General features: G+C 48.8%; 1 protein-coding gene and 1 pseudogene across 3 annotated transcripts in view; one reads left to right on the plus strand and one right to left on the minus strand.

The window, feature by feature from the left end:
- The window catches only part of LOC132085617 (zinc finger protein 850-like), a 316,878-nt pseudogene that overhangs the window by 215,960 nt on the left and 83,340 nt on the right, over window positions 1–17,578 (minus strand).
- Window positions 1–17,578, plus strand: part of LOC132085611 (class I histocompatibility antigen, F10 alpha chain-like) — a 777,359-nt gene that overhangs the window by 61,709 nt on the left and 698,072 nt on the right. The gene's annotated exons all lie outside the window — the stretch shown is intronic.

The following is a 17,578-nucleotide window of genomic DNA, read 5'->3' on the forward strand; positions in this document are numbered from 1 at the left end:
ACATCTTTCAGAGAAAGGGAATTTTTTGCGTTCTTATCAGAAGAAACGAAATTCTTCCCGCCTTGGAGGCGCTGTTAGGATTAGAAGGAAGAAGTTGACACTGACCAGACAGAATCCGGTATTTGAATGGGATTTATGCATCATGTATGAAGTGTATGAATATGCAACAGGCTATTGTTCTTAAGGGCTAATCCTTTGTTAACGCGGTTTTTTTTCGGGCTCCTGCTGGCCACAAAAGGTACCCGGACATCCGTAACTCTTTCTTTTTATTGTCTCATATTGTCTAAATTCAATTTGTCCAAATTGTTATTACTCTAATTGTGTTACTATTTTTATAACCATTTTATTACTATTAAACTTTAAAAATTTTAAAAACAAGTGATTGGCATTTTTCACAGAGGCAAATCCCATCTTTTCCTTGTCCGCCCTCCTTCCTCTCCTCATTCTGTCCTATATCCATCCATGTTCCTTTCCCATCTCCTTCCTCCCTTGTTCCCTCTTGTTCCTTCCTCTCTTCCTGCCTTTTCCTTTTCCCTTCTCCCTGTTTCTTCCTCTCCTTTTCCTTCCTCCACCAGGCACTGTGCTGCAGACAGAGACCAGGGAGAAAAAAATCCCTGCCACAGAATCTCATGGAAGAGGCCATTTGGAACGGCTCCACGGCTCAGGAATGCAATGGGGAGGAAAAGCCCCAGAGATCCCACACGAGGAGGGGCTGCTGTGGAGAGTCAGGGACAAGCGTGCTGAAGAATTCGGGCTGTACGGTCAGTCAGGACACCCCCCACCCGGCGGTCAGACCTTTGCTCCGTGCCTGGGCGCACCCAGCCGGACGTGAGCAGAAGGAAATGACACTGACTGCCCAAGCCATAAAAACCCGTGTAACCCAGCAATCAATGCCATTTGCTGTCCACAACATTGGTGTCAGGAGCATATGGACCGAGTGACCCTGGGCTTTGCGCCACCTTGCCAGAATAAGAACCAGGTCGCCACGCCTTGAGGAGGCAACAGGCTGCAAAACCAGCCCGGGGAGCTGTGAGGAGGTAAAAGCCTCCCTGTGCTAGAAAGGGTGAGGGGAATGTGAGAAGAGCTTCAGGCAGAGCTCAGCCTATTCCTGGTGCCTCCCAAAACGGCGGTGCCGGATGCAGAGATCCCCCTGCAGATCCATGGGGCTGCGGAGATCCCCCCACAGATCCATGGGGATGCAGAGATCCCCCTGCAGATCCATGGGGATGCAGAGATCCCCCTGCAGCCCCCGCAGCAGCCACGCTGAGCACGGCGATGCCTGAGAGGAGGCTGTGACCCCGCGGCCAGAGGGCCCCGCTGGAGCAGCCTGTCCTGGCAGGACTGACCCCGGGGCACAGTGACCCTCGCTGCAGCACTTGGAGGGAGCCGGAGAAGTTCCTGGAGAAGTCTCCGGTGGGAGAGAGCCCAGGGTGCAGCAGGGGAACAACTCCTGTCCCTGAGCAGACGGAGAAGCCCCGGGGCATGAACTGAGCCCGGCCCCATTCCCTGTCTGCGGCACTGCCGGGTTGAACAGGTGCAGCTGGAAGGAGGGAGGCGTGGGGGAAAGCTGCATTTAAGGGTCTTCACTTACTTCTCATTATCCTGCTCTGAGATTTTGGAGTTCTCTGTCAAAAATCTCTCCCCTCCCCCACTCATCCACAGGGGTTTGGGGCGGTTTTCTCTTTTTGGGGGAAATCAAAGCGATGCCCTGATGCTCCTAATTAGGGGTAGGAGAAGTCAGGCTCCAGGGCTTCCCGCTGAGCCGGAGCCACCGAAGCGACAGTGCCGGGAAAGCCGTGGCGTGAGATGCGGAGAAGTTTGTTTGTGTTTTCAGCTCAATCCCCTCGGGCCCGGGCCCGGGCCCGTTCCAGGGCTGTTCCTCAGCTCCGGCTCTGCCCTCACGCAGCCCGGGGGGCCCTGAGAGCGCGGGGCGGGGCTGTGCCGTGTGCAGAGCCCGCCCCTGGCTGGGATTGGGCGATGGTGCCGTCAGTCGTGGTTGTGGCGCGCTGATTGGTGGGAGCGGGGCGGAGCAGGGTCTCGGTGGCGGGCTGAGGGCGGCCGTGGCTGGGCAGCGGCGCCATTGTGGGAGCGTGTGTGCGGTCCCGTGAGCGGCGGCAGCGGCCGGAGCGCGGTGAGGCGGCGGCGGAGCTCAGAGGCGTCCGCAGCGTAGGTGGGAGCCGCGCTGGGTTGTGCGGGGCCTCGGGGCTGGCTGCGGGCCTCGGGGGCGGCAGGGGGCTCGGGCGGGTTCGTTGTGCCGTGTCCGGCGCGTGTTGCCGCTGGCGTGAGGGCGCTGCGGGAGCGGCTGCCCGCGGTCTCCTTGCGGCCGCTGCCTCGGCAGGAGCCGCTGGCGGAGCAGCGCTGGCTCGGCCCGGTTGCTGTGGCTGGGACAGAGGGGGCTGCCCCGTGCCCGGGGCTGTGCGGGGAAATTGGCTGGAGGTTTCTGTGCGCAGAGGAGACAGAGGTGTCCTGTAAAAGTGACTTTATTGCTGAGCAGAGGGAGAGGCCGTGGGGCATTTGCCGTGCGCTCTCTGCCGTTGTTGTAGTTCGCAGCCTGGTTTTTATCCTCATTTTCCCGGCTTCATCTCCCTCTCCCTTTGCCCCCTGCCTGAGGTGCTTAGAACGTTCAGACCTCCCGGTGGGCAACTGCATGTCCTCGTTAATGTGCACCCCCACATTTGTAAAACAGCCGATATTCACGGCTCAGTAAAGTCTTTGTTCTTCTCCAAGTTCAGGAATTTTGCGGCACTTTGAGCAGCAGTCCATGTTAATTAGTAATATTTATTGAAGCTGGTGCTTTCGCCCATTACTTCCTTACCTGCAAGTCCCTGGCCCCTCCCTCACCTGCTGAATGAGCTGCACTCTCAAGGTGTGGAGCACGGTAATATGATGAGAGTTGCTGTAGCACATCAGAGAAGAAACAGCATTCGTTTAACCCATGGTCTGCCCGGGAACCCCGAAACCGTGTCCCATTCCCATCCTTTCCGCATTTGAATCTGTACAGGAGCTGCTTTCTTATTTCCTTTGTTATCTGTTTCAACACTTTTTCTTTGTCATCTATTTGCCCACAGCAGTTTGAGTCATTTAATTTTCCACAAACTTCTCTTTTTTCTTCTAAAAGGTAATCTGATGCCATGGTGAAATGTTGTGTTCCTCATTTCAGTGGATTGGTCAGCAGGAAGGTCAAGAGCTGGGGCTGTCTGGTTGGTTACTATTCCAAGGAAAGCTTGTAATCTAATGATGCCATTGAAATGAGAAATGGATTCTATGGCTCCTGATATAAATTGGTTCGGGTTCCCAGAGCCTGGTCCGTGGCGTTGTAGGATTTGTTCTGCTGGCCGTTCATCTTTTCCCTATTTTTGACTGCTCTCTCCAGCCAGGGCTGCATCAGTTGACTGCTTTTCTCTAATTAAATCCTCAAATACTTGGATTCCCAACTGATTTCCCTGATTTTTTGGTAGCAAAAAACCCCCAGTGCTCTGATACACCCTATATAACAGACAGTGAGAGCATATGTTGGAGTGGGCAGAGGGATGATTCCAAGCCAGTTATTTATAGTGAAGTTATCCCAACTTTCTCCTTTTGCTGTTTCTCTTTGCAGCTTCACCCGTTTCTGTTGCAGGGTCAGATATCCTCCCCCTGGGCTCTGCCTTGAGCTGTGCAAATTCCATCAGTGCAAGCAGGCAGAGCTTGGGGTGAGGGGCAGAGGGAATCAGCCCAATTTCTGCCCCGGGCAAGAGACCCAGGTGCATTGTCCACACTTTGCCCAGCAGTGTTCATTTGCATTTCTAGAGCTCCTCTGGAGGCTGCCTGGAATGGAGCTTCTCTTCCAGGGCAGCCATCTGGTGAGTCACATGTGGCCCCCCCCAGAATCTGCTTTTTTTTAAAAAGTATGAACTAGTTACGACTTCAAAGTGTTACGGTTAAAGCTGTTCAATCTTGCAAAACGCAACATAAAGGCAAACATGGAAAATCCGAGACCAAAACTTGATTCTCACACTTCTTTCCCAAACCTACCTGACAATATAAAATGGGAATATTATGAAAACTTTTTCTCATGTTGTAATTTTGTCACTGAAACTGCAGGGAAAACAGAAACCCTCCAAGAATCACTTTAGTGTTAGAGATTCAAGGCATTCCTTGGTTCTGGCCAGGATGTGCAACAGAAATAATTTCTTTCATAAATAGCCCGGCTGTGCAGAGAAAATCATGCCATGTGAGTTTTACTCTATTTTTCCTAAACATTACGTAGTCGGAACCAGTCTAAATCCACTGCTTTAATGTTCATTGCTTCCAAATTGTGTAAGTTTTTAGTATTTGGTGTTATGAACAAAAACTCGGTTAATATTTTTTATGAGAAAAAGTTTCAAAAAGGCAGCCAGACCACTGGCCCTGCCCAAGTTCTGTGTGTTTTGTTATTGTAATCACGGGTCGTTGTCGTTAATGGTTGTCTTTGTATTAGTAAAAGCCCTGGCTGGGGCGAGGTAATGGCCCTTCTCCTGGGTGGGGACCTTGCCCAAGGCTAAGTTTTACCTTTCTCAGAATAGGGAAGATACCTGAGAAGGTGGGGGGGGTTATGCAAAGTGACTCGCAAGACCAGAATGCTTTGTGGGACCCCCATCTCCAAACTCGTGGAGAAACCCCAAAAACAACGAGCCACCTAAGAGTTAAGAGACTGGAGTGATGTCTGGACGTGAGGAACCAAGTGCTGAGCCTGCAGAGATGCGGGAAAACCTTCATCGTTCCTCACCCTGTCCTCGAGATCCCCCGAGCCAGGACTGGGGGGGTCTGGAGACCCGGACCGAGCAACATCTTATGGGATCAAGCCCTAAAGGCTCCCAAGAGGATCTGATCCCCAGCTCTGCCCCTGGTGGACAGAGCTGTGCATATCCTCCTCCTCTGAGTCGCCCTGGGAGAGACGACGGGAGACTGCAGCCCCGCCGAGCTACCCAATCCTGAGCTGATCACTTTTAATAAAGGCATTAAACAGGAGAAGAAGTCTCCTGGCCCTTTGTTTATTTCATTTGGTTTCCTGTTGGACCCGGATTTCTTCCCCTCTGATGTGAATTCGGTCTCCACACTCCTGGATTTCCTTCTCAGCCTTTTCCAGCCCAGGTGTCTCCAGCTCTGCCAGGGGCAGTGTCTGGGGTAGCTGTTGGTTGCTGTTTGCTGCTGGGCAATGTTGATGTTTTGTTGCTGGTCGTTATCTCTGTGGGTATCTTTTGGGCTGTTCCTAGTCTGTTGAAATGCTAAACTCATCTCCATTGAGTGGTGTAACACCCCTTAAATAAAACCTTTAAAATTCCTTTTCCAAAGGCAAACCTTTGAGTAGAGAAACCTTTCTGAGCAGAGAAATAAGATTTGAAAGAACTGAAATCGGTACATTTTGCAGCAGTGCAATGGCAGGCAGCCCAGAGTGTGGGTGTCAGTGAGCCCCAGAGTGGAATTGTGCCGTGGTGTTCCCCAGCAGCTGTGGCAGTGCAGGCCCAGCCGGCGCTGAAGCTGCAGCAGTGGCAGCAAGGCTTGGCCCCAGGGGCTGGAGATGGCAGAGGGGGGTGGCCGGGATTGCAGAGGATTCCAGGCGAGGATCTGTGGGCAGGCGCAGGGGCTTGGCCCGCTGTGGAGCCCTGGCTACTGCTGCATTGCCTTCAGGGCAGGCTCAGGGGCGGCCTCCCATCCTCCTGCTGCGGGCGGGAAGTGCAAATCTCCGGGGCTCCAGAGCCCTTGAGGCCAGGCTGAGGGGTCCCCCGGGGTGAGCTGTGCTGGCGGCTGTTTCTGGCCTCAGGGACACTTGGCATGGGCCCCTTGGCCACCAGTGGTGCTGCTTTGCACTCCTTGGGCAGGAGCCGATGTCCTGGCTGGGTGTTGGCAGCAGCAAAGTGCCAGGGCAGGCTCAGTGCTAGCCCAGCTTCCTGTGGGAGAATGTGCCTTGATATCTGCTCCAGTGGTTGCTGAAGCAGTGAGAATTGCTTTTGCCCCCCTGTTAGGTGCCATGGTGTCAGCAGAAGATATTGAAGCCTTCCTGCTCAGGGCATTTCAGTGTCAGGCTCTCACAAGCATCCACAGCTGCGCGGGTTGAGCTGAGCATGGGGCGGTGACCTGCGCTGTGTCTGATTCCCCTTCCTTAATAACAGCCTGTCTTGTAGCTCTTTTCCCTTCTGCTGCCCTTGCAGAGCCATCCACAAACACATTTTCTCCCTCAGGCCAGGGAATGTCCCATCATCAATCTGTTCCAGCCTGGGTCTGGAGCTCTGTCCCTTGAGTGCAGTCCTGGGTTCCTTGCCAGCCCCTCTCCAGGCTGTTCAAACAGGAGGCTGGGTTAAACTCTTGCCCTGTCCTCAGTTCTAAAACCTCCTCTGCCATTGAACAAATTTCATACTGTAACAACCGAGCCCTGCTTATCCATTTAGAGGCTCTTTTCGTTGTCAGACCTTTAACTTGATTCCAGACTTGAACTGTAAGATATCCTATATGGAGGTAAATATTTTAGCACAAGAATTCCTTGGGCAAGACCCTGTTTAACATCCACCTGTAACTCAAATTCTTTTTCTCTGTCTGGAAGGTCCAGGCCAGCCACCTCAGTTAATCTTCATTTTAACACTTGAAAATTCGGTGTTTCCTCTTTTTGTCCATCCATCCAGTTTGTTGACTGGCAGGATAGGAGTGTTGTAGGGAGACATCCCTGCCTCCAAAAGCCCTGCCTTTAACAGGGACTCAATACAGGGCTGTGAGTCCTTCCTTCCCTCTTCTGGAACAGGGTATTCCTTGTCCTGGTTGCTTTAAAGTAATTTGTAGAGGCTCCATATCTAATTTTCCCTCTTTCCCTGGGGCTGCCCACACTTTGGGGTTCACTTCAGCATGGGCCTTGTAAGATTTTGGCACAAAGGTAGAACAGAGCTAGCCTCTGTATCCCTTATACACTATTCCTGGTTTAGGACAAATTAGGGGAAATCTCCAAAAGAGAATCCCCCTGTCGGGAGTTTAGTTCAAGCATGGCTTAAAGAAAAAGGCCACGAAGCCATGCAGCTGAGAGAAAAGTAACAGGTAGCTGTGAAGCAGTTTCAAAGCAGTTTCCAGCCTGACTTCTATAAACAATTAGTCTCTCTCAGGCATCCTTGCATAAACAACAAAGTTCTCAGGCAGTCTTCCCATAACAAAGGTAACATCCTCTCTGGGAAAAGATGGCACCCTGGGAACAGTTATGGAAGTTTTGGGAACTGTTCGTATCACAGTGAGAACACTGATTTTGTTTGATGTAAACAATCAACGGTATTGTAAAACAAAAGGAGTGGTTAGAGTTTTCTCTGTTAGCCTATCATAAAGCTGTATTTTGGAATATGCATGAAGTTCGTTAACACTATTATTTAAGGTGACGGATCGATCAATAAAGTTGGAGTTCGATGCATTATAGGATGGTCGTTCTCCCCCTCACTTCAACAAATTGGTGACACCCGGACGTGATAGCGGACACCACGACGATCGCGGCCATCACAGGGATTGCGAACACCAAAGGATAAGTGAGGAATGGTTCAGGCTCCGAAGCAGCGGGAGCGGCAATAAGCGCGAAATTAAAGCGGAGGAAAAAAAAGAAAACCGCCGATACGCGCCGTGCCCTGGCGACCATATTAGATGGGCCAGCTGATACGTGCGGCATAGAAGTCTTGGAATACGCTGCTAGGTGAAAGTGCGCACTTAAAAAGAGGTATGGAAAGACAAGCCGCATATGAACTTTTTATTACATTTTTGCAAAAAAGGCAAATTAAGGGTATAGACTTACAGAAAGAATTGCAAGGTCTTTTGGCTTATGGTCTGGAAAGGGGAGTCTTTGTGAATCCCCACACGGTTCACGAGTTGTCGGAGTGGCGTAAATTTGGTGATATATTATGGCAGGCTACGTTAGACGATGATAAAACTGCTAGGAAAATGGGTAAATTATGGCGGGTTATTAACAACGAACTGTTGCAGTTTCAGGCGGAAAAGAGGGCTGCCTATCAGGCTACTGCCGCTCACGATCGTAATAAAGAATACGATCAAGAGAGGGAGTTTGATAAAGTGTCGGGGGACTCCTCTCGGCCCTGCAATGAGGACGGTTTCATTACCGACCTCGCCTCCTCCCTCGGCAGCGAGCCAGGTTCCGGGCCAGGTTCCGAGCCAGGTTTCAAGCCAGGCTCTGAGCCAGGTTCCGAGCCGGCCTGTGAGTCCGGCTACATGCCGGGCTCCGAGCCCAGCTCCGCAGGGCGCTTTACTACCCTCTGCGCCGCTTCTACCGCCTCCTTTAACGAGCCAGCCCCCCCTGACGAGCCAAGCTCCGCAGGGTGCTCCGCAGGGTGCTTTATTGCCCGCTTCGCCGCAGGCTACGCATAGCACTTCTGAGTCTCCCGTATTGCTTGCATCGCAGCAGCCAGGGCCACAAACGTGTGTCCCGTTCCCGAAAAGTAATCAGAGCCCTGGGTTGGAAAACGATCGAGCGGTGATGATTGCACGGGAAAGACGGGATGCGTGGGCAGCTCTTGCCAAAGATGCAATGGAGAAGGGAGACCAGGAGTTGATAAGCTTAGCGAGCGAACTGGCTTGTCCGGTTATTTTCACCCCCCAGGCTGGCGGAGGTATGCAAGCGACAATTAGTGCTTTAGATTGGAAGATGTTATCTCAGTTGCGAGCTACTGTTAGCCAGTTTGGCTTTAAAAGCGAACCAGCCAAGCAAATGCTCGACTATATTTTTGATACCAGTATTCTTCTTATTAATGATTGTCGTGGCATAGTTAAATTAATCTTTACCCAACATCAGCAATTGCTTTTTAATGCTCATTGGCAAGCGCTCGTTAGCGAGTGCGTGGCAGTACAAAGGCAGCAGGGTGACCCCCTCTATGGCGTTACTGTTAACGAGCTTATGGGTCTGGGACCTTTTCTTCGCACTGAGGCACAAGCCTTAATAGGTCAAGAGAAGTGCCGGGAGGCAATAAGGTTAGTCAGACTCGCGATGGAAAGGGTAAAGGAACCAGAAGAGAGACCTGTATATATAGGAATCAAGCAAGGCAGAGAGGAATCATTTAGCTCTTTTATTGACAAGGTTGCTGCAGAAATTGAAAGAGCTGAGGTGCCAAAATATCTTAGGGGAGTATTGCTCAGGGAGTGTGCTCTCCGAAATTGTAATTCTACTAATAGGAGAGTACTTAACACCCTAGGTACTAATTGGACTATAGAAGAGGCATTAGAGAAGATGGCCCTCATATCTACGGGACAGCAGGCTTTTGTGGTAGATGCGATCAAACAGAAATCAACGTCAGGAATAGGCTTGCAAGAACAGGCAAAGTCCTCTCAGAGTCAGGTATTAGCTGCTCTTGCACCTCACCAAGCGTCAGCTGCATTTGCAAATCAAATAATATGGGCCCAAAAATGCCGCTCGGACGACCAGGCACCAACAGAAGTCATCGCTGCAGCATCGGCACCTTCTTCTGTCTCCAACCCGACACCACACGAAGCCGCCGCGGGGGGAGAGCGAAACCGCCGCGGGAGCAGCCACGGGTGCAGCGGTGCCTGCAGCAGAGTCAGCCTGCCGGCGAGTAAACAAAGAATCCAGCGCAGGGGGGGGGGGGTTTCGCCCGCTCCGACACACGCGCCGCGGGACTGGAGCGCTTTTTGCAGCGGGAGCGTTTCTCCCTCCCCCCACAGCCGGCAAAAGCTTCAGTTTAAGACCTAACAGCCTAATGGATGTAACTTTTGTCAACAAAAGGAAAAGATCCCTGTTGAAATTAAGAAACAAGTGATGGTAAACAAGGAAAGTTAAAGGCACTTTAGTTTTTCCTGGCAGAGACTGTGAAACAGGAATCAGCGTACTGTATGCATGGGTCAAATTTCGGCCGGTTTGGCTCGGCATTGGTTGCTGTCTTGAAATCACCTGTATTGGCAGAGACTTTAACATCAGAAGCCCGGATGGCTCAGTCAGTGGAACATCAGACTCTAGAATTATATTTTGAAAAGTTTAAAAATGTTAAGATATGTTAGACTGATTGTATGAGTGAGATGTTGTGAGTGTGCTTTTTGATATAGAAATGCTATAGCAAACACGTGAACAAAGTTATTTTAGCTTAATATTTTAGAATCAGGCCTGTAAGTAAGTTATAGTAAATGCTATATTTTATGTCTATAGTAAGTTTTATCTGTTATTAAGTAATTTAAGTTAAATTAAATGCTAAATACTATTAAGGTTAAGTTTGTTAAGTTTATTTTCTGTTAAGTTTCGAGGTCTGTTAAGGTTAAATCATATTAGGTTTAAGATAAGTTAGATTCTGTTAAGTTTGATCTTACATTATTTACAAATAAGTCTAAAATCAGTTAGATTTTGTTATAGTTTTGTTAGAATTAAGAGATTTTACATGTAAGTTCTGTTGATTTAAAATTCTATTAAGTTTAAGTAAAGATAAGTTTAAGTAATGTTAAGTTCTATTAAGTTTAAGTATTTTAAGTATAAGTGCTATTAAGTTTAAGTGATGTTAGATAGATTTATGCTTTTACGATAGGTGTTTGTTTTATGACTTGTGTTCAAAGTGTTGTTGTAAACATCAGAGAAACCTTGCTAGCTGAAAATACTATTTAGTTATTAGAATTGCCTATTCTTATGTTGCAAAGAGTGTAGCACAGTTAGCCCATAGAATTTTGAAGCCAGTTAAGTTCTATTAATTTGAAAATAAGTCTGCTAAGTTAAGTATTTTAAGTGCTTCAAGTGCATACTACTTTCTCACCACTCCAAATCAACAAAGGACTGAGAATCGCCCAGCTGATGCCATTTCAGCCAAATGACTAAAGGATTACAGACTATAAAACTGATTTTGAACATTTTTGAGAAACCCAGGGAAGAGGTGGATGTGAAAATCTCAAGGACAGAAAGGATCGTTTTCAGACTTGTCATTCACCTCCTCTCCAGGTTCACATGAATGAAAACAGCTAACAGCTTTCTTTTCTTAGTCCAATTACCACCTACCGTGCAATGCCTGATAAGGCCGGACATTGTGGCTCAGCTGAGGGTGGTTTTAACCCTTTGGGATAAAACGCTGTTGCCGGACGACCAGGGAACTGATTGACATTATTGAATCATTATCATCTTTCCATATAAAAGGACTGGCAAAAGAGAACTGCCTTGAATGTCACAGCCCACATTGTGCTGCTTGGGTTGCACTGTGTTGTGGAGGTTGTGATGAGACCTTTTGGGTGGATCAGTTGTCACTTTTTCGTTTATGGTGTGATACCTGTAATCATAGACATAACTGGGAACATAATTGGGAGTGGGCTCTACGGAACGAAACAGGACTAAACACTGCCTCAGCTTTAGATCTTTATGAGTCACATGAGCAGAAAATCTTGGCTTATTATCGGTGGGAGGTACAGTGTATTTTGAAAAGGGTTAAAGGTTAAAAACTGATAAGAAAAAAAAAGGTCAAAGTAAAAACAGAAAAATGAGGTTTACTTTTGTTATATTGCTAGGTGTAGTAGTAGCTGAAGAATTAAGGGTAATACAGTTTAATCAACCTAGAGATAATGTATGAATAACACTTGCTAGACAGATTAATCAGTCGTCGCTTTGTCTCAGCATTGCCAGTATCGTCTCCTCAAGAATTCTGCAGTCTTATTAATAATCGTGCTTTATGTATGCACAATATGGTAAATATTAAATTGCCTAAAGGGTATACTGCCAGTCAGAGTGATGGCTACCGTCAATGCCTGTTAGTTCAATCTCTTAATATTCCTTTGCATTCTCCACCTGAGGAGTTAGAGCTTTTTGGAAGTGCAAATGCTAGCATGACCAGCACTTCCAACAGTGGATGGTTTAACTTTGATTATTTTAATCCTCAAAAGATGAATCCATATAAACAAACATGGGCAACTTTGGATTCAGTCCTAAAGCCAAACATAGTATCTAAACAACTCTACAGCCATTGTAAAGGCTCTAGCATCATGACACCTAAGAAATTACCTACAGGAATATTTCTAATTTGCGGAGATAGAGCCTGGAATGGTATACCTGCTCAACCTCAGGGTGGACCTTGTTATTTAGGCAAGTTATCACTATTTCACCCTAATATATCTGTGCTGATGCAATTAAGTCATCAGGTAAGCAGGCAAAAGCGTAGCTTACATAATTTAGACTGTAGTCAAATAGGAGATCCATGGTTCTGGAGTAAATTTAAACAAGTGATGGTTTCAGCTTTCCTACCCTGGGGTGCTGCAAGCAAAGCATTGACTCTAGCAAAACAAATAGGGTGTTGGGCTAAGGGTGAACTAAATAAAACTTCACAGATATTAGATATGTTAACTTCAGATGTACAAAGTGTTAATCACGCTGTTCTACAAAATAGAGCTGCTATAGATTTCTTATTATTAGCTCAAGGCCATGGGTGTGAAGAGTTTGAAGGAATGTGTTGCATGAATTTATCTGATCATTCTGTATCTATTCATGCTAAGATAAAAGAGCTACGGCTAGGGCTTAATAAGCTTAAGGAAGAAGAAGGATTAGGTATTGATGGGTGGCTTAAAAGTTTCGGATTGGGACCCTGGCTAAGAAACCTTATAACATATGTTATAGGGATATTAGGAGTACTCTTATTGCTTTTACTTATATTACCTTGTTTCTGTAGCTGTATCCAAAAGATGGTTAGTAGGATGATAGAGAAAATGTGGCAAACTAACCTCCTTTCTTTTAAAGAAAAAGACGGGGGAAATGTCGGGAGTTTAGTTCAAGCATGGCTTAAAGAAAAAGGCCACGAAGCCATGCAGCTGAGAGAAAAGTAACAGGTAGCTGTGAAGCAGTTTCAAAGCAGTTTCCAGCCTGACTTCTATAAACAATTAGTCTCTCTCAGGCATCCTTGCATAAACAACAAAGTTCTCAGGCAGTCTTCCCATAACAAAGGTAACATCCTCTCTGGGAAAAGATGGCACCCTGGGAACAGTTATGGAAGTTTTGGGAACCGTTCGTATCACAGTGAGAACACTGATTTTGTTTGATGTAAACAATCAACGGTATTGTAAAACAAAAGGAGTGGTTAGAGTTTTCTCTGTTAGCCTATCATAAAGCTGTATTTTGGAATATGCATGAAGTTCGTTAACACTATTATTTAAGGTGACGGATCGATCAATAAAGTTGGAGTTCGATGCATTATAGGATGGTCGTTCTCCCCCTCACTTCAACATCCCCCCCAAAAAACAAACCTCCAACCACCCCTCCCCCCAATACTGGGTTCGGGAAGGAATTTCTCAGAGGAGCAAAGTGGAAAACAAAACCTATTTATTGACAAGTAACAAAAGAACACTCCCCAACACAAGAGAAAAGTAAAGAAACCAGGCAGTGTTGTGGAGGGCGCTGAGCTTCTCTCGCAGACACCGGGGATCCCGGACATCTCAGGTCAGATCCAGAGCCGGTCCAGTATCTTCAGGGGAGGGTAAGAAAGAGAGAACGAAAGAAAGGAAAAAAAAAAAAAACAGCGCAGAAAGCAGAAAGCAGCAAAGGAAAAAAAAGGCAGCTATCATCTAGGCCTAAGGCAGTAGCAAGCAAGCAAGAGGGAAGCAAAGCAAGCAGGCCAGCCAGCCAGCAAGCAAGCGGCAAGCCAAGCCAAACAGCCGAAAGCGAAAGTGCCCCAGTCCCCCTCATTCCTCCCTCCCCGCCTCACCGCGGTAAGACGGCTGGGGGAGGGGGAAGAAGAGAGAGAGAGAGAAAGGAAACACAGCTGCCAGACACAACACACGATACTGGGAATAAGGCTGTCACCCCACGACACAGTATTAAAATCCAGCTCTGAAATTCCTTCCTATTTAATTACAATCACAGAAGGAATAAAAACCAATTTATTTCAAACCTATCCCCCCCAGCTTCTAATAGTAGTTGAACAAATCATACCTGCTCATCTTTCCCACTCATTTCCCTTCCCCTTTACGTCTAAGTTTCAGAGTAGATTGAGAGGCCCCTGTGTCCATCAGGAAATGCCTCCTCTCAATGCAGACCCACCCTGAATGTTCTCAAGGGCTGCAGTGTGGAGGGTCCCTGGTGTGATGGGAGCTGTTACAGCCCTGCCAATCCATGTCCATCAAGGGGTGGACTTGCTGGTCCTGAGGGTGCTGCTGTCTGTGCTTGCAGTGTCCTTGTGCCCTGCAGCTGGAGCCCTGCTTCCCTTCCAGAGGCTGTTTTGGTGGGCTCTCCCCTGCCGAGGAGGGCAATGCCTCTGCCAGGTGCTTGTGGCCGAGCTGTGCCCTGGGTGCGTGGGCCCCCTTGGGCCATGGGGTTGATCCCTCAGGGGCTGTAGGAACTGTGCCCTGGCCTTTGCCTTCAGCTTGGCCTTTTGCTGCTCCCTTCTTGCACTCACCTCCTGTGCCTTTGTGCCCAAGTGCTGCAGGGCTTTTTGTGCCCCTCCTGCAGCCCCCTCAGTGCCTGTGGGTGCTTGTCTTGCTTTACAAGAGAGGTGTCTGCTCGGGAAGGCAGAAATAGCCACTCTTGGAATGGAGAATGCAAACCCCCTCCCTCTTCATTTTTAGACTAGTGAAATCAAGGGGCTCTCAGGCAATGATATGGGAATAGGAATACCAGTTCTTTACTAGTGTGTATAATAAAGCAAACAAAGACCAACAGCTGCGGCACTGACAGCAAACAGAGCCCGGACCCAGTCCCGGCCTTTGGGCTGCAGCGCTTTGCCCTTGGGTGCAGTTCCGGGCACGGCCAGCAGGGGTGCTGGTGGCTCCCGTGGGGCGGGGCAGCGCATCCCTCCCATGGGAACCTCTCTGAAGGGAAATAGAGCAATCCCTCCATCTAACTCTTTCACTTTTTTACCTTCTCTAGCCTTTGTCCCATGTTTTGAGAAAGAATTTGGAGAGGGCTGCCTTTTAACTGAGCTCCTAGTGTTTCGATAAGGTGCTTCCTGTAGAGAGAGAGAGTTTCCCTGAACAGCCGGAGGTGTGGTTACCAAGGGGACGCAACTCAGAGCAGGACGGGGTCAGGGGAGGATTATTACAGCGACCTGAGTGGGTCGCTGAGGGTGAGAGAGAGACGGTGAATCTTGTATCTTGATCAGAAGGCATATTTATTAATATATGATATAATACATTATAGTTATACTAAAAAGAATATAGAGAGAGGTTTGCAGAGCTGCTAGCTAAGCTAAGAAAAGATAGAAAAGAATCCCAAACAAAGTTGTGTCCAGGGACTCAGTGCCCTCACTTGCCCTGGTGATTGGCCCTTAATTATAAACATAGGAAATGAGCCAATCAAGGTGTCTCTGTTGCATTCCACAGCAGCTGATAATAATTGTTTACCTTCTCTTCGGGGGCCTCTGGCCTCCCGAAGACGCAGAAATCTGAAAGAAAGGATTTCTGTGGAGAAATGTCTGCGACATCTCACCTTTCTAAATTGTATAAAATAAAAGAAAAATGCTGATGTGGAATGAACAGGAAATTCCTTCACCTATAAAATATAGAATACTCACAAATCACTAAAACAATCCTACAATATAAGAAAAATTGCAAAATACAATGAAAAGAGAATTGAAGTCCATGCAGCTGAGTTTCAGGAAGAGTCCATCAGCCGAAGTTGTTTCCCTTGGAATATCTGAGAGTCCTTTTGGTCCTGAAACAGACTTCTGCAAAAGAGTTCCATCAATAGTTATCAAAAACCATTGACAGTCTTAATAGAATTTGAAACAATGTGAAACAACTTGAACAATTTTGAAATGTCTTTTCTGGCCTTTCAGGGCTTCAGCGCTTCAGAGCTGCTGCCCTCTATTTTCAATCTTTTTTATTTAATTTTTAAAGTTTGTTTTTTTTTTTTTTTTTTTTTTTGAAAAGCAAAAGAGCAGCAGCCGAGAAGAGCAGTGCCAGAGAAGGAAAGGCCCTGGGGGCCCTGGCCCATACTGGACCAGGAACCCCAAAACTGGCTCACACAGGGGGACCCGGACCGGTAGGACAAACCAGAATCCCCAAAAACATAAGGAGGCCTCGCAGTGGGCCCGGCCCAGAAATTTCCTGAGCCCAGCATCCCAGGCCAAACCCATGAGGAAGGCTGTGCATTCCAGCAGGCCTGAACCCTCCTGCCAGCACAATGGCAGCACGGGTAGTGAGATGCTTCCTTTCCCCTAAACCACTGAGGCATGCCAGCAGCAGGGAAATAGAAGCTGCCCCGAGAATCTTCATCTCGGGTCTGGGAATGTTTGTTTCCCACAGCATCACGGCACCACCCCCACTGGGCTGGGGACCAAAGGCAAAACTTTCGGGAGCCCCCTCCCCCTCGCCGCTAGGGCACAAGAGGGGCGGCAGAGATGGCAGCTTCCATGGGACAGCAACCGAAAAACCACCCCCAAAACCGCCGAGAATGCTGATTTTAAAAACAGGCAGCTGGACTACCACAAAAGTGAGCTGGCGGGCAGCCCCCGCTCCACGGAAGGAGAGACCCCCCCCGCCGGAGCGACTGCTGGGACGTCTAGGGGAAGCATTGGGGAGGGAGCCGGAACCGGGGGGGGAACCGCGCTGAGCGTGGAATCCCCCGCGGGCTGCTCCGAGGGTCCCGCGGGCTCAACTCTGTTTTCTGCTGCTGACTCTGGTGTCCGCTGCGGAGGAGGCGGGGACGCGCGGGAACACGCTGTTGCCACGTCCCTTGCCTCTGAAAGCGGCGGCAGACACGGCACGGGCACCAGCGGAGCTGGGAGGAGCGGTGGAGCGTCGCTGTTGCTTAGCAACAGGTCAATCGGCGAAAGTGCTGTCTCTTCTGCCTTCTCTGACGCTGAGCCGGAAGCTGGAGACGCATCCTTGTCGCCCAGCAACAGCTCAGGGACTGGAAGTGCTTCTTCAGTCTCCGACCCAGGCTCTAGCAGGGGCGTGGAGGAAGCCTCGGAGACCGGTGCCACCCCCATGTCTGAAGGTGGAGTCTGAGAGGCCGGCGCTGGCTTGAGCGGCCGCTCCCATCCCCCCGAAGAGAGAGAAGGGGGGGGAGGAGAAGGCTCCATCTGAGCATGCTCCGGAGAAAGAGTAAAAAAAACTTCTTCGCGCCGCGAAGTTTCGGCCCCCCCTGCCACGAAGCAGGGGGGGGAAAAATGCCCAAAGTCATCACCCACCGGGTCTTCTGCCAAGGGTGGTGGAAACGGAGCTTGGCCATAACAAATAGAAATCCATTGAAAACAAGCTGCTCTGCGTTTCAGGACAGGGAAAAGCTTTATAAATGCTGGGTAGATAGAAGGCAGGACACGTCCCTCAATGTAGACGCACTGGATAATGGAGTCCATGCACTCCCAGACAAAAGCATCCAAAGCATACAGAATATCCGCAAAGAACCCAAAAAGCTTTGCCCATCGAAAGAACCCATAGATATCTGTTTTTGACAAAAAGCAACCATCTTCTCTGCACCAATATTTCCAGAGGGCAATAAGCTTTTTCTCTGAAGGGGAGAATTGAATCTCTTCTGGCAAGGAATGTGTCTGCCAAACGAACAGCCACAAGCTACGAAGGGCTGGTTCATCAGGGATAGAAAAGTGAACAGTACCTTTTGAAAGAGTCCAGCTTGCTCTGGTCAGCTCCACAGGTCTGCTGCTCTTTTCCATCATCTTTCCTGATG

Source organism: Ammospiza nelsoni, chromosome 31, assembly GCF_027579445.1.
Source record: "Ammospiza nelsoni isolate bAmmNel1 chromosome 31, bAmmNel1.pri, whole genome shotgun sequence".
In the NCBI taxonomy this organism is placed as follows: Eukaryota; Metazoa; Chordata; class Aves; order Passeriformes; family Passerellidae; genus Ammospiza; species Ammospiza nelsoni.